This window comes from Miniopterus natalensis, chromosome 8 (assembly GCF_054644295.1).
Source record: "Miniopterus natalensis isolate mMinNat1 chromosome 8, mMinNat1.hap1, whole genome shotgun sequence".
NCBI classification, from domain to species: domain Eukaryota; kingdom Metazoa; phylum Chordata; class Mammalia; order Chiroptera; family Miniopteridae; genus Miniopterus; species Miniopterus natalensis.
Genome location: NC_142088.1, coordinates 63,436,810 through 63,455,094, shown reverse-complemented (window position 1 = coordinate 63,455,094; position 18,285 = coordinate 63,436,810). Strand labels below are relative to the sequence as shown.

The window sequence follows — 18,285 nt, the reverse complement described above, 5'->3', positions numbered from 1 at the left end:
GCTATGTGTCCATACAGTCTCTCTGGAAAGTAAAGAGGAAGAGTCATTTCCTCTTGGAAATAATATTAGTCAAATAATGAAAAGGACTGAGAGTAACTATCTTGTTTTTGTGCTTCTGTGAAAACATTGTGAACTTCTGATGTTCTTTAGGTGGCTGTCCTGCTGTTCTTTCCAAATTTGTCAGGTTATTTGGCACCTGGTCTGACCTTAATGTCTAGAATGAACTGCTGAGCCATGAAGTGTTCTGATTTTTCGATGCTTTGCCAAATTCTTCCCCCTGGTTCCCTGCCACCTTTAAAACAACAAGGTCAATCGCACAAAAGAAAGATGGCAGAGTTTCAGGTCCACTGATGCTGATTATCAGCATAACACATACAGTTAAGCATGACATCAACTTGTCCTTGAAGTCTACTATAAGTCCAGCTGGAATAGGCTAGGATTACTCAAACAAAAGCAATTGTAAATGAAAGTATGCATTTTTCTAAAGACATTTTATCAAACAACTAAAAAGGTGCATTTTAACATCTGTTTTCCAAAACTATGGTCATATATTTTGAGGAAAACATTAATATTAATTCATACTGACCATGTTCAAATAAATAAATTCTGAATGAATAAAGCAGCCACGTTTTTCTAAAATTGAACTAATAAACTGCATGGTTGATATGAAAATTGGAAGACAGTAAAAATTAAACACTACTGATGGATAATGGCATGCCAGGCACCCCCAAATTGTAAGGAATCATTTCTCATTATCAGGATTCCAGAGAAAGAGAATTCCAGAGAAAGATATTTCCCCCCAAATGAGTAATTTACACACATATTCATCTTCTCATCACCTAAATACTGCCTGTCTTATCTTTTCTGATCTTGTATCAATAATCCCCCCTCTTCTTGCAGTGCAGACTTTTTCAGTTTGGTCTTAATGTACACGCATGTAAAAATACCCTCAATTTTACCTTAAATTATCACAGTTTTACCTTAGACTTCCCCATCTCAGTATGCAGAACAAAATTATATCACAGTTCTTGTTCTTTCTTCAACAGAGCTATGTGGAAATCTCTAATGCTTACGGATACAAGATTAGTACATAATATATACAAACTACAAGGAATAAAATTAGTACATAATGTACATGAATACAGTCTACAGGAAGCTATCCAAACAGTAAGTAAATCTTCATTTGAGGACCCTTACAGGCAGCTAGTAGGGTTATTAGCTGCTTTTTATTCACCCGAACAAAATTTTTATTGAAGACCAGCCATATGCATAATGCTATACATACTGAATAGATCTTATATCATAGAACTTTAAAGCAGGAGAACTGTCAGCGATCAACCGACATTCTCTACATGAGGAGAATGATGCCCAGAGAGGTTAAGTAACACATCTAAAAGTATCATCCAGCTCAATGAAAGAGCTAGAATATCGATGCTCTGCTCTTTCTACAAAACCATCGTTTGTCTTCATTTGAAACAGCTAATGTATGCTTTTTATATCTATTTAGAAGATTCTTGCCTTTAAAATGAAATATTAAAAATATTGTTGGTAAGTATATTTCCTTGTATGTATGTACTTGTGGTTATGCATATATATAATAATACTACCATATTTACTATTTAAATATAACTACTATTTTCAAAACCAACAGTGTGGTAACTACAGAGGGAAGGGAGTGGATGGAGGTAGAGGAGGGTGGAGGAGGGATAAATGGTGATAAAAACAGTAATTTTTTTTAAATGTTATTTTAATGTTATTTATTCTTCCTAGCTCAGTTTTACAAATGTGACTCATTAAAGGGGCAAAATTAAACAAAACTGCCTTCTCTGCTTAGTAGCAAAATTTTTCTAGCCCTTTTTATAGTAATTCAAATTAAGTTGTTGTTTTTTGGTCTTTCCCTTTCCCTTTTGAAGACAAATTCAGTTTTTTCAACTGAAAAAATCTTCAACAAGTCACCAACACAATGCCAACATGATTCAGCAGAAATGCATGTAATTATTCAAACCTAGAATGTTACCTTGAGTGATGTAATTAATGTTATACTCATTGATGGGATATTTCAATTGCTTGAAATAATGGATTTTAAAAAATAATACTTGATAATATATTCATCTGAATTAGAGCTAAGGAAAAATCAGAAGAAAGTCAAATGAAAAACATACTAAGGTTATTATAAAATATTATCTACTCTGTGAAGTCTTTCCTAATCTTTCCAAACACTTTTCTTTATGTTTCTAATTTGCCCACTTATTTTAATCTTTTACTTGTCACTATAATTTACCTCTTTTTCCCAGGCATAGTATCAGTTTTGCTCAGAGCTCAGTACATGTTTGCTAAGTAAATGGATAAAAAACAATAAATGCAGTATGCATTTACATTCAATGTTAGATATCATGGAGTTTGAAATTATTTTTCACATACATCAATGTTACCTAGTAGTTGCTCAGCATAAAAATCACCTGGGGTTTTTACTAAAAATACAGATTCCAAGGAACCTTCTTTGAATAGCTTTGGGTCTTGACTTGGAAAAAATAAGATTAAAAGTGTCCCAGGGGAGTTAAATGATCAGGAAATTTGGAATGATCTAGAGAATTCCATATTTATGTGACAAATTTCAAGAGCATTAAGAAAACACATTTAACTGTTTATATTGTCTCTATTTTCTATGAGATAATTAATAATTTATTCTCTTTAATTTCATAGGGAGATTCATATTGCAAATATTTATCTAGTTTCTATATTTGGGCCTTAGGCATAGAGAGGTTTAATACACAGTAAAGATATTTATAAATCTCACAACACATGTGGAAACAAACATTAAAAAATAAATTATTAGAGTACCAGAAATAGACCTACATGAATACAGTCAATTGATATTTGAAAAAAAGAGCAAAGGCAATACAATGGAGCAATTACAGTCTCTTCAACAAATGATACTGGAACAACTGGACATTCCCATGCAAAACATGAATCTAGATCTGAACTTTACATTTATCACAAAAATTAACTGAAAATGGGTCACAGACCTAAATGTAAAATGTGAAATATCAAAACTCTTAGAATACAATGTAGGAGAAAATGCAGATTACCTTAGGTAAAACAATAACATTGTCAATACAACACCATGGTCCATGAAATAGATAACTAATAAGCTGTACTTCATTAAAATTAAAGAAAAAACTGTTCTGCAAAAGATATTAAGAGAAATGACAAAAGATGTATCTGATAAAGGACTCTTACCCAATATATCAAAGAACTCTTAAAACTCAAAAAGATAACCTCTTCTCAAAAAATGGGCAAAAGACCTGAATCGACACCCCATCAGCTAAAATATACAGATAGTAAATAATTATGGACATTAGGGAACTGTTAAACACCATATGTCATTGGGGAACTGCAAATTAAAACAACAATGGAATACCATGAGACATCCATTAGAATGCCTCAAACCCCAAAACATTGACAATACCTAATGCCGGAGCAGATATGGAGCCATCTTCAGAAACTCTCTTTGGTTGATGATGGGAATAAAAAATGGTACAGAAACTTTAAAAAACTGTTTGGCAATTTCTTACCAAACTAAGCATCCTTTTACCATATGAGTCAGCAACCATTCTCCTTGGTATCCACCAAAGTGAGTTGAAAACTTATGTCCACACAAGCACCTGCACATAGATGTTTATAGCAGCTTAATTCATAACTAAAAACTTGGAAGCAGCCAAGATATCTTTTAGTAAGTGAGTGGATAAAAACTGCAGTACATATAGATAACCGACTCTTATCCAGTGCTAAAAAGAAATGAACTATCAAGCCATAAAAGGAAATAAAGGAAACTAAAATGCAAAAGGAAACCAAATGCAAAAGCCAATATGAAAAGACTACGTATTGTATGATTCCAATTAAAAATTATGGAGACAGTAAAAAGATCAGTGGTCTCTAGTGGTAAGGGAGCAATGAATATGATCAGAGAAGATACTTAAGGCAATATAACTATTCTGTATGATAATGCAATGGTGGATACATGTCATTTTTCATCATTCAGAACCCATACAATGATAATTTAAAAAAGAATACAATATGCAACACCAAGAGTGAGCCCTAAGGCAAATTATGGGCTTTGGGTGATGATGGTGCTGTCACAGTAGGTTCATCAATTGTAACAAATGTTCCATTCTGGTGGGCACATTGATAACAGGGGAGGCTTTGCATGTGTGGGAGCAGGGAGTATATGTGAAATCTCTGTACCTTCTTCTCAATTTTGCTGTAAACCTAAAACTGCTCTAAAATAATTTGTCTTTAAAAATAATTATAATACACTATGGCAACAATTTGAGGTATTTTGAAGGTTCAGAGGTAGCCCATAGTAAGTGACTGAGAGAAAAGAGCAACAAGGGTCTCTGAATAGCAAACAGGATTCGAGAACACTATAACTTGCTGACTTGCTTGATTTGGTGGATCAATGGAGATAAAGATAAAAATTATATTGGGCCCGGCCGGGCATGGCTCAGCGGTTGAGCATCAGCCTAGGATCCGGAGATCATGGTTCAATTCCTGGTCAGGGCACATGCTGGGTTGCGGGCTTGATCCCCAGTTGGGGGTGTGCAGGAGGAAGCCGATCAATGACTCTCTCATCATTGATGTCTCTGTCTCTCTCTCTCTCCCTCTTCCTTCCTTTCTCTGAAATCAATAAAGATATATTAAAACTAAAAAATATTATATTGTATTCAGAAAAGAGTTAAGTGTCCAAAAAGTTATTATCACGCTTCTTGAGCTTAGTGCTTCTATCTCCTTGTTGGTAACTACAAAAGTAAACCATATTCACTTCCTTAATTTTAAATGTGGGATGATTAGGATTTAAGGAAAGAAATTTCTTGTTGGAAGAGCTTATGCTTTTAACAGAACTCTTCTGCTAAGTAACCCATTGGAATTTTAAGGACAGTAAATATTTGTACAGGGAGAAATAAGTGTCCCTCAGTCCTCAAGCAAGGTTACATGCAGTGGGGGAAAGAAAGGAAAGCTATAATAATTGTTTATTATAAATAAGTATTTTATGAGGATGTTACATAAGTGATCTCATTTAATTTGCCAGCCAATCAAAAAGATAGGTATTGTCACCATTTGCAGATGAGAAACATAATGTCCAAAGGTCACATGCTCCATTGGAGACTAAGCCAGATTTCCAAGTGATATCAATTTTTGTTTTCAAATTTACTATGACCAATGGCTTTTAAAGTTCTTTGGAAAAGCAAGATTCCTAGTTTCCTAATGTATTTCATATCCAATGACATTTTTTATTCTCCATTTACAAAAGCCATTTCTTGTAGGAAAAGCTGAGTGGGGCAGGGCTAGGGTGTGATAGAGATGGTGAGATACCACCAAACTAAATGTTGTAGGCTACCTGAAATCCTCCTACCATCTGCACACCCTCCAATCTAAACATAGTTTCTTAGAGGGAGCTTTCCCTTATCTCCACCCCAGACTAAGTTAAACTGCCAGCACTTCTTTATAATACTTTAAAGTAGCTGTTTTGTCTCACTTTCTAAGGTAAGCCCTTGAGTACGGGATCATGTCTGCTCCATGAATCCACAAACCCACCACTATGGCTTTATTGCCAGGTCCTGGAAGACTATGTAAATATTTACTGAGGCAATAACAAAGGTTCAAAATCACATACATAGTGTTGTTTCTACTCTAAGATCTGTTCTGAGCAAGATTCTTGCCTTGAAAACAGGTTTCAAATATCCTGCCTCCATCCTTTCTACCTTCTGCTACTGTCATGAGGTTGGTATTTTGCAGCATTTAACTCTAAACATAACTTGGGTTTGTTTATACAACCATTTTTGAGAATTAGATTTCAAACTGAGAGAACAGAATCTAAGGTTAATATATCAAATCGAGGTTATGGCTGAATTCTCTTTCTTCCTATAGACAATCCATATCCTTCATATGACCCTAGCAGAGAATGGATTCCCAGCCAGCTATTTGATTAAATTCTGTTCCCACCAAGAGGGAAGTCACTAACAAGCTAAGGGGAAAAAAAGGCATGATAGAAGAGCAATCCCACCCCATGTCAAGGCATTCATAAATTGAATCAATACATTCTTAAAAAGCACCCACAAAAACAAAAATGATATTCTAACCTCATCTAAGGTTGCTAGCACCCTATAGCTAACAAAAGGCAATATTCTATCATCCACAGCAGTAGTGTAATGTTCCCTGCTGCTGTGGAAAATGTTATATTGGACAAATGGGCCTCAGTATGGCTGTGGGATTGGGAAGCATTTGCAGGATTTCAGACTATCACATACAGGAAACTGCAGGTGTTGAGAAGGGACATAGAGAGCCCACAGTATTGATTTCCACAGTGCTCAAGGCAAAGGCAAAGAGAATAAGACTGTTGGAAAAAATCATACTAAGTCACTAGCATAAAGGAATGGAAAATCTCTTAAGCAAAGCTGCAGGGATAAAAATCCAACTCCCAGACAAAACTCCTCATAGTGGATTCTTTAATTGACTTCAATAGTCATACTCAAAACTTTCTTAAACTTTGAACTACCCGTTCCTATTTGAATTCCATACAAGAACTTAGTCTTCTATAGAACTTTGTTTATTTTTTCATGTTAATTTAGCAAAGATTTATCTTCATCCCCTGTCCCAGACTAATCAAATAAAATATAATCTAAAAGCTATAGTGAATTATGCTTTCACTATAAAAGAAGAGAAAGTGACTAGTTAACTAATAACTATTGTGAGAACACATGCCCTGGGGATATTGAAATCAGTGACCCCAATCCTGTTTGAATTACTCATCACTTCCCTTACCATGCAGTTTACTATCAAACACCCTTTGGAATGCTCTTCAATCTCTTTGAAGTTTTTTTCTAAGTATGCTTTATTTCTCTCCATCTTTACAGTGTTTTTTTTCTTCTTTAAGATTTATATTACAGTATTCCTCACATATGGTCACTAATATATTGCGATCATCTATCTTATGACTTTTTAAATATTATCTATAAAGGCTACAAATATCAAATTTTAAGCACATTGTGGTAAATTGTACAAATATGTATACTTTTAATTTTTATTAAAGAAAAACATATTAATTATCTGATATTTATAAATGAGTAAATATTTATACCACTTAAAATATTTAATAATAAGCAAAGGAATATTTCCAATTCTCCACCACTCAAGTTAGACATCTGACTTGTGTCATTATTTCCTTTAGTGTCTGTTACTCTGTCCAGCATCCATGCATTTCTTTCAGAAGTTTCTCTCACTGTGGCTGCCCCATTGTGATCTATCAGTGTAGTTCTACTTAAACCTAGTCCATTCTATTTTTTCTGTATCCTGAAGACTTCCTGAAGAAATTTAGACTAATGAGAATTTTCAGTGCCATATATTTTTTTAATCTTTCATAGAAAAAACAGATTAAATCTGAAATTATTTCCTCAGTCTTATTTAAAACACAAATTTTCCAATTATGAAAAAAGCTGTTTGAGAGTATGGGTAATCTTTTCATTTTTTTAATTTTTAACTTTTTAATTTTTTATTGGATCTAACACCAAACAGAGTTAGGCATTTGAGGCAGGAAGAAGACTTAATGAAGCTAGAATGACAGCAGTCAACCATACTATGACATAGAACTTGACCATTCTTGCTCAAAGTTGGCCTGGCTCTGCCCCAATGAATCTCAACAACAAAATATTTGGAGCCAATTGTACTGTGAGAGTGTATTGCGTTAAGCACTGTAGAAGTGAAACCAAAGGCTGTTCTCTTGGACAGGACCATCCTTCCCTAAAAGAGGGTGACAGCTTAAACATACGGACTTTAAATAGGTTCTGGATTTAAGGAGCATCAAATTTGTTTATGATTTTCACATTTTCCCCCAATGTCAAATGACTTTCATCTTCAAACTTAGACTTTTCCACATGAACAGTATTTTGGATATTTCTCTGTACTCCCTCATTTATACATTGCTTTTGTCACTTGTAAGAATAAGGTGATAATTAGCCTCTGATAAATACAGGAAAACTGCATAATACGTAATAACTCAAAAGAGAAAGCTCTGCACACTTGTGGGGATGCCAGTATCCCCTCTGAGTTGGTCTGTTCTGACTACAGTGACTGTAATTGTGTATTCCATTCACATCCATATCATCAAAATGACAGAGGTGAATATTCAGGTATAAGGAAAGAGCTATAAACATGTGTATGGATTTGGAATTAATAGGCCCACAGAGGTCACCATACCCTTGAGACAGATATTACTTTCAAATTATTATTTCAGCAGACTTGCTTGGGGGTAGTTAGGTATCTAGAATCCAGCATTAAAAAAATAGAAAGCCTCAAATATTAAATGTGAACTATTCTCTGACTCTTTTTCTTCCAGGGAAATGGTTTCCTTTGAATTTACAAGTCTAATTCCAGAAATAATGAATGTAATGATCTTGCTATACTTATGTTTTTTGTCTTAGTAAAATATACTAAGATAAAATTTACCACTTTTAAATGTACAGCTCAGTTGCATTAGGCATACATTCACAATGTTGTGCAACAATCACCACCATCCATCTCCAGGAATTTTTCATCATCCCAAACAGAAACTCTGTAGTTGTTAAACATATACTTATTTTATGAATATTCACATGCACACTTAGGCTCCATTAAAGGATTGCTGAAATTCTGGGGGGAAAAAGACTATAAAAATTAAACAATCTAAAGTAAAATTAGCCACATGTGCTAATGTTCTTGAATTAGCATAGCAGAGAGTAATATAGAATTCATGTTATACACTGTTCCATTTAAACATTTGTGTCAAAAGGAAATTGAAAAGGGTACCAAAAATTTAAGTTCCTTGACCTTGATCCCAAAGAGATTAACTTTAGAACTTGGATTAAAATTATCAAACATGACTAATTATTTCCCGCAATACAATAAGTACACTTTAAAGAGTATACAGGAAACAAATAAGCCTACTGGGAGAATTAGCTCTGAGAGAAACTGAAACACACATAGCAGCCCCATTTCTGATATAACCTGCTCATATAAATTCTATCAAAAAAGGCTCATCCGAAAACATACTATTCTCTCTTCGTAGAAACAATGTTATAATTGGGGAGCTGTATTCCTGAGCAGGACTTTGCATTCAATAAATCATAGATATAACCAACAAAATTCATAAAAGCAAAGCTATAAAAACAATAAACCTTTGTAATCATTTAAAATAGTAAAATTACAGTCTTTTGTAGACTTTAACAGCTAGAAGGAAATTTAGAATATATCGGAGTTTAAGCCCCTTATTTTAAGGATAGAAAAAAATAAAGATAACCTCTAGAAGAGATAAGTGACAATCTTCTAATTTCCCAAAATAGCTTGTAGCAATAGGCAATAAAATTGAAGGTTTTGTAAGCACAACCTTTTTTTTCCCTTCTACATATTTTAATGCTCTTGTTATAATATTTCAGCAATTATGATAGAGCATTAATTAAACATTATAAATATTGAGTGTATATGCAATATATAATTTACAGTTTTATTGTAACATATAAAAGCCATTTAAAATGAATATTCTTTCTATATTTACATTAAATTCATAAATTGTTTATTTATTTAGAATTTTGGCAGACCTTTAGTAGCATGACTAAACTAAGAGTAACCCAAGTAAGTTTGGATGGACCACTGATTTTCCTGTTGATAAAATTTTCCACTGAGTAAAGGTATGTAAAAATATTATTTCTTTATTCATTATTATTGTAAAATGACCATTTTAATGTCTTGATATTTGGAAACTTCTCTAAATATTATAATTAAGAGGAATCAACTTTGAACTTGATTGTATAACAAATTTTTAGCTCTCTAGCTAAAACCACAAGCACACACACACACACACACACACACACACACACACACTCACCACCAAGGACAGCTCTGAGACAAACGTTTACTTCAATTCGTCTCTCAAACACTCTGCCCCCCAGAAAAAGAGAAAGATAATTTTTAATTTCCTGCTCTAGAATTATATATACAGGAAGGATGAGAAAGACAGTTTTTCCCACAACAGGCATCATATAAGACTAATTAAAATTACCTCAAGCCTTTGAAACATCAATTAGAGAAAACCATATTCTTCCAATCACAAACACAAACCATGCCTCCATGACTAGGAATGGAACACACTGGGTGTTACCTCGAAATCTGGCAAATCAGTAAGTAAAGGCTTTCAGGAGTGTTGTGGATGTGCTAACTGGGGTGAGAGAAACGTTGAAATATGAAAAAGGGGCTACTATATTTTGCTTGAATCTTGAATATACGTATTCTTTATTTCTAAGAAAACTAGTCTTCTGTTCACTTAAAAATGTTTACATCCAAACACAAAATCTGCATAATTCTATTGCTTATAAATATGTATGTGAAAAACAGTTTTATTAAATAAAAACTAAATTAAAAATTTTAAACACTCTACAAAATGAATGATTTGACCACTGGAATGTGTCCAAATGTTTTAGTTGGCTTTTACAGGCAGCATACTGAATAACATTTCAGACATGACTTCCTGATAGTTTGTTTTGAAAATATTCTGGTGTAACACACCTTTCCGTGTGAATATGATGAAGGGAGCTAAACAAATTATTGAACATAAACACATCAGATGAGTGAATATGTAAAATAATGAATTCATAAGTGAATGGCTGACCAGACCAAAAATGGTTGGTTATATCTCTGGGGATACAGGTTTCTTTCATTCTTAAATTCAGGACTGATCGTTTACCTGAGAACCCACGACTGACCCAGAGAGGATTGTGCCACTCTTGGCATTGAGTCAGCAGCACATTTCTGTTCACCCTTATTTTCATTTTGCCATTGTAGTCTCTATTATTAATTGACAATCAATATTAAGTGAATACTTACTGTGTCTACATTATGTATGGAAAATGATAGAACATATATAAAATAAGGACTCTGAACTAATGGAGTTTAATATCTACATGTATAAAGAAGAATATAAAAGTAAGCAATAAATATATACTGCTTAACATTGGGTGTCACCACTAAATTAGTGAGATATACAAATTATGAATATCTGGAATGTATAAATTATTTTATTAAATTAGTAAAACAAACAACTCAATAGAAAAAACATGGACATGAGGAATTACCAGGAAGTTCACAAACTAATAAATTGAAGGTACAAAAATAGGTGAAAAAAATTCAATCTCATTAATAATAAGAAAAATGTAAATTAAAATATTAAGATATAAATTTGCATTCATAAAGCTGACAAAACCTTAGATTAATTAAATAGAAAAATAATATCAAATATTAAAGGCTGTGGTTGGTGTGTAAATTGGTAAAGTCCATTTGGAAGGCAATCGTCAGTGTCTATCAAAATTAGAATTGTAGAATATTTCTTTGACATAACAATTCCACTTGTAGAATTTAATCTTGAAAAGTGTCATATAATTTTGTATTATGTATTAACTTTATATCATATAATTTATATTATATAATCTAATATCAACAAGAATGTTCATTGCTTTACATTTGAATGGTAAAAATGTGAACCCAACTAAAAATCTGATGGTAGGAAAGTAGTTAAAAAAATTCATAGTTTCTCTCTATTATGGAACACTTTTGAAGTTGTTAAAAAGAGTAAGGTAGAAATTTATGTATTATCATATAATCACCTGCCAGGCATATTGCTAAATGAATAAAGTACATCACAGAACAATGCATATGTTTATGTTTATTAACATATTTGTGTCTATTCCATCTGGCATACATATGTATATATGTAAATGCACAGAAAGATGCCTAGAAAAATTTATTCCAAACTGCTGAAATGGTTAGTTCTGGGAAGGGAGTGAGAGTTGGGGAGGAAGTGAAGGGAGACCAGAATGTTTTGTTTTGTATAATTCTATACTGTTTGGAATTTTTGCTTTGTGAATACCTTGCTGTAAACTTCATTTTTTAAGGCAAATGTATGTACAATGACAGAAAATACATGGGATTGATAAAGCAGCAGCAGCAGTATTGGGCAAGAAAGACACATTAATGGGTTATTCAGCAGAAGGGGGGAAAATTACCCTTGGCTTTTTTAAAATGACAACTTGCTTAATTTTCCCCCAGCTCTTCTGAGATGTAATTGACGTATAATACTGTGTAAGTTTAATGTGTACTATATATTGACTTGATACATTTAGATGTTGTGAAATGATTACTACAGTAATATTAGTTAACACCTCCATCACTTCACATAATTACCATTTCCTTTTTGTGTTGAGAATATTTAAGATCTATTCTCTCAGTAAGTTTCAAGAATATAATGAATGCAACAGTGTCGAGTACAATCACCATGCTGTACATGAGATCCCCAGAACTTATTTACCTTATAACTGGAAGTTTGTACCCTTTGGTCAACGTCTCCCTACTTCCCTCATCCTCCAGGCCCTTTCAACCACCAATCTACTCTCTTTTTTTGTGTCCTAATCTGGCTTTGGTATCAGGGTAATTCTGGTCTCATAAAATGCATTTTGGGGTATTCTTGATATCTACTTTTTGGAAGAGTTTGGGAAGAATTGGTATTAATGTGTCTTTAAAAGTTTAGTAGAGTTCACCAAGGAAACTATCTGGTGCTGGCTTTTCTTTGTTGGGAGATTTTTAATTAGAGTTGACTGCTAGGAGATTTTTTATTTCTGATTCAATTTCCTTATTTGTTATTGGCCTGCTCAGATGATTTATTTCTTTAAGATTCAAGCTTGGTAGGTTGTACCTCTCTAGAAATTTATTTCTTCTAGGTTATTCAATTTGTTGACATATAATTGTTTATGGTAGTCTTGTGCAATTCTTTTATTTCTGTGATATCAGTTGTAACATCTCTTACTTTTCTGATTTTATTTATTGAGTCTTCTCCCTTTTTGTCTTAAGTCTAAAGGTCTGTCAATTTTATATATATTTTTTTTCCCTCAAAAAATTCCCCAAACAGTTCTTAGTTCCATTGATCTTTGTTATTTTTTTCCTGGTATTTATATTATGGTTTTTTCTGCTCTGATCTTTGTCATTTCCTTCCTTCTGCTAACTTTGTAGCCCTGGGCTTTCTCACTCTGGACTTCTTTTTTTTTTTAAATATAAACAACTACATTTTTTCCTATCTTTTTTTACAGCTGAATTGCTATTTTAATACAGTAAAAACCATCTCAGAAGCCATTGTGGGAACAAGAAGTTGTTGACATCAAAAGTTGTGAGATAGCTAGTGCCCCTGCCCTAGGAGGATTAGAACCATGCAGCGGTGGTGACCAGTATTTAACAGTGCTGGCTTCAGCAGCACATACTAAAACTGGACAGACACAGGAATCAACATGGCCTTGCACAAGGGTGACATGCAAATTTCTGAAGTATTCCTTATTTTTTGATGGATAGTAACTAGACTTTTGGAGGTGATTACTTTGTAGTGCATATAGATGCTAAATTATAGAGTTGTATACTAAAAACATGTAAAAAAAACCCAAACACTTCACAAGGATCTGACCAAACAAGGCTATTACCAGGCTTCTACGCAGGAGGCAACACTGAGAAGTATGTGAAACAGCAAGGGGCAACCTGGTCAAAGACCCAGCCTGTGTGTCTTTGCCCTATACTGGCTGCATGTTCAGAGCAGAGATAGCAAGAGACACACCAATAAAGACCAGTCCCAAAGTGTTAAAAAAGTTGCGTGATAGAAAATCAGTAGAAGCCCCAATGTTGGGTGAAAAGTAGTTCCATGATTCAGTGCCTTGTGAGAACGTAGACCTAAGCAGAGGAACTAAGGGGGAGCTGCAGGGAAGAGAAGTCTTTGCCTAGGTCACCATATAGAGGTCGCAGCTGGCCTTAGCAATGTCTTCTAATTGAGAATCAGCACCAGAAGCAGGAAAAGTGCTCCTATTGATGGAGGAGGTGTAAACCCACGGACCTCAGAGGCCCAGGGGATCAAGAGCAGTCAGGACGGGCATGAAGGGAGACATGACCATGTCGTCAGGGAACCTGTAGTGCTGATATGACTTGGGGTTTGCTTGGCTATCTATGCCCCTGCGTGGATCCCAGGAAGAGCCTCATCAAGAATCATGGAGGAATCAAACCCCTACCTACCCCTCTCTCTTTCTGGAGCACTTTAAACTCTCACCTTAATTCTGTTCCAATTAATGTTCAATAGGATTATATTTGAAGTTGCATTAGTTCACCATAAAGCATTTTAGCCTTTCTTTAAGTCATTTAAAAGGTCTGTGCACAGGAAAGAAGAAATATTTTTTTCCCCCTCAAGGTCAATTTCACAGTTTTAAAAAAGATGTTTCTGGAAGTCATATTTTGGTACCAAATGCTGCTTCAGTTTTATAATGTAAGATTATGCTAAAAATAGGGTTTTTGACTCAGATTTTCACTTAATGCAAGGCTTTCTTGCAATACAGCAAATGCCTAAATCAAGGGAGAGCCACAGTAGTCTGTATTTTAAGCTTTTCACCAGTGTGGTTGGCCATACCACAGAGTCTGAAGGTCAAGTAGATTATGTGTGCATTTGGGTAAATTACTTAGTCTCTTTGAGACTCAGTTTCTCCATTCCTCAAAGGGTGCCCTTGGTGACTGTAAACATGCTACAGTGTCTGTTTGGTATCCCTTTTTCTTTTCTTGTCGACATTTTTAAGAAGTTTTAGGTTCACAGCAAAATTGAGGGGAAGGTGCAAAGATTTTCCATGTCTCCCTTGCACCCACACTTATATAGCCTGTCCCATTACCAACTTTCCTCACCAGAGTGGCACAGTTGTTACAGCTGCTGATCCTACACTGACACATGGTAATGACCCAAAGTCCATAGTTTACATTTCAGTTCGCTCATGGTGGTGTACATTCTATGGGTACATGTGTTATGGCATGTGTCCATCATCGTGGTGTTATCCAGAGTACTTTCACTTCTCTAAAAACCCTCTGTACTCCAACCATGTAGACCCCAATCACCCCTGGACCTCTTGGCCATCACTGATCTTTTTTACATTCCATAGTTTTGCCTTTTTCAGAATTTCATATAGTTGGAATCATAGAGTGTGCAAGCTCTTCAGATTGGCTTCTTTCACTTAGTAAAATGCATTTCAGGTCCCTCTAATGTGTTTTTGTGGTTTAATAACATTTCTTTCTAATGTTGAATAATATTTTATTGTCTGAGTGTACCATAGTTGATCAGTCATCCTATTGAACATTTTTTGGTTGTTTTCAAGTTTTAGTGATTTTTGTTAATAAAAATCATTAAAAACATCTGTGTACAGGTTTTTAGTAGACACAAATTTTTAATTCCTTTGTGTAAATTGCTGGATTACATTTTAAGAGTATGTTTAGTTTTGTAAAACACTGCCCAATTGTGCAGCAAAGTGGCAATATCATTATGCATTCCCACTGGCAAGGATGAGAGTGCCTGTTCCTCCACATCCTTGTCAGCATTTGGATTTGTCAGGGTTTTGGATTTTAGCCATTCTAATAAGTGTGTAGTGGCATCTCCTTATTGTACTAATTTGCATATCCCTGTTGACACATGATGTGGAACATACTTTTTAAAAAAAATAAAACCTTAAATTTTATTGTAATTATTTAAAACTATAAAATATAAAACAAAAAGAAAAATTATACAAGTCAATGAAGAGAAAGCTCTCTCAAAAAAAAAGAAAAGAAGAAAAGAAGAAAAGAAAAAAGAAAAAAGAAAAAAGAAAAGAAAGGAAAGGAAAGGAAAGGAAAGGAAAGGAAAGGAAAGGAAAGGAAAGGAAAGGAAAGGAAAGGAAAGGAAAGGAAAGGAAAGGAAAGGAAAGGAAAGGAAAGGAAAGGAAAGGAAAGGAAAGGAAAGGAAAGGAAAGGAAAGGAAAGGAAAGGAAAGGAAAGGAAAGGAAAGGAAAGGAAAGGAAAGGAAAGGAAAGGAAAGGAAAGGAAGAAAAGAAAAGAAAAGAAAAGAAAAGAAAAGAAAAGAAAAGAAAAGAAAAGAAAAGAAAAGAAAAGAAAAGAAAAGAAAAGAAAAGAAAAGAAAAGAAAAGAAAAGAAAAGAAAAGAAAAGAAAAAAATCTGGTGAAAGAGCTGAAGCAGAGGCACAATAGCTAGAGCTGAGCAGGGTTCCAGAGCCAACTGGTCTTTCACGGGTGGTACATCTAGTACCAACTTAGGATTTTCTGCAAATGCAGATGATGGCTCTCCCTTCAGGGGTGGTGCATCCAGTACCCACTCAGGGTTTTCTGCAGGAGCCAGTGCAGGTGCAGGTAATGGCTCTCTCTTCAGGGCTGCTGTTTCCAGAGTGCCATCTTTGAATTCTTGCCGTGATCCAATGCAGGTGCAGGAGCAGGTGCAAGTGCAGGTGTGGGTAATTTTTTGCTAGGCTTGGTGGCTGGTCCTGTTCCAGCTCAGGATTTCCTGCCAAAACTGCTTCACATCTTGCCCTTGCTCCAGATCTGCAGATAGAATGGATCTTGGTATTGGCTGCAGCTCCAGAGAGGCTTCTGCAGGCGGTGGGACAGTTGGCTGTGGGAAATCCTCTGGAGTCTATTGACTCTTGTGCAAAAGATATTGTGAGGTAGGAGAGCCTCTTTTCTACACTTTGAAAATTAAGGACATGAAAACATGACTGACAATGAGAGTTTGGTGAACATATTTTCTATTTACGCTTGTCAAGAACCTGGTGCTGGTTTGCTCTTCCCTGGATCATGGTGTGAGGTAGATCCAATGCTCAACTCCTCTGATGCTCACACACAGTGGGCATGAAATGGATGGAAAGAGAAATAAGATTCTAATGCCAGGTGCATGCTTAATGGTGATACCCATGAAAGTGAAATAAGTTCTGTTTAGAGAATGAGTGACAAGCCATGGTCAGTTTACACCACAATAGACTGTACTAAATGGAATTTCAGACAAAACACTGGAGTCCAAGGTCACAGGAAGGCAGAGAGTGGAATGCAAACTGAGAAAGGGGACTAGTTCCTTGGCTCATAAGTAACAGCAAGCAAGCGAAGACTTATGTGATAGTTAATTAAAAAATAAGACATATTCAAAGCACGTTTTAGGTAAGGATGAGATAGCACTAATGTTGGACATGGGACAGCATCAATGGACGTAGGACAAAGCCACAGGAGCAAGATCCCAGCCAGAGTCAAAATTGAGACACTATGTAGCCATATCTGAAGCAGGTTTTTCATGGGTTCTTAACTGACCAGGAATCCTTATACTAGAATCATACTGAACAGTCTCCTAAATCTTCTGCATCTATTTTTGCTTGTTAAATATATCACTTTATCTCAGTTAATTGTATGGGTTTTCATTCTTACATATTTCTTTTGTTATCTTCATTAGATCTCCAATTGAAGAATCCCTTCGGGGTTATCACAGAAAAACATCCCCTTTCTGCTTAACTGCACTGCAAAGATCCGAGCAAATAAATACTAGACCGTGTAACAGGTGGCACTGTAACACACTGTGTTTTACAAAGCCCGGCCACGCGCCCTTCCTTTTTGTTACGTATTATACAGCCATGAGCTTATATTCTAAGACTTGCCTTCTAAGCACAGGGACAGATGTATGTGACAAGGGAAAGAAAATGCAATGGTGGTTCCCAAACCTGAAAACTCACATTGAAGGATTCACCTTGGAAATGATGATTCAGCAACAGAAACTTGAGCCAAAGCGAATGGTAAACTAATAACTGAAATCACCTGCAACAATTTACTTGGACTTCAACAGCATCAACTACAAAAAAGAGAAAACCAAAGAGATGTTCATACCCCAGGCCTCACATTCTCTTCTGCTGATGTGAGAAATGAGCTTCTTAAATGATTCCTTTGTTTTCCCGATGAGATGCTGAAGATGAAGATAAGTACAGCTATATTTATCCAAGAGAAAAATATCTAAATCTTGTAGTAAGAGAATTATTTTGATTTTGAGTATACTGCACATACTTTTGTGTGCATGACAAAAGAGTTAATATTCTTATGGGTCAAATATAGATTTATCCTGGCTTTAAGGTACCTAAATCTAATTTTCTTTCAATTTCATCGTGTTTGTCCTTCCTGCTCATCCTTCAGCTTCAATTAACATGGCACCTTTTCTTTATATTTTTTCCCACAAAATACCTCCAGCCACTGCTAATACAATCAAAATGAATACTTGTACTTCACTAGTGTTCCCACAATATTTTTCATACATCTCATTCTTTACACAGAGAATGTTATATCGGAATGAGAGTTTTTTTAATGGTGGGGAGCATCAATTTTTTGTCTTTGTATCCTGAGGGCC

The 18,285-nt window shown here is 34.9% G+C and overlaps 1 protein-coding gene and 1 pseudogene across 1 annotated transcript in view; one reads left to right on the top strand and one right to left on the bottom strand.

Moving 5' to 3' along the window:
- LRP1B (LDL receptor related protein 1B) overlaps positions 1-18,285 on the bottom strand; it is a 1,257,096-nt gene that overhangs the window by 1,101,030 nt on the left and 137,781 nt on the right. The window lies entirely within an intron of this gene.
- Positions 13,311-13,409, top strand: LOC148092630 (U6 spliceosomal RNA; annotated as a pseudogene).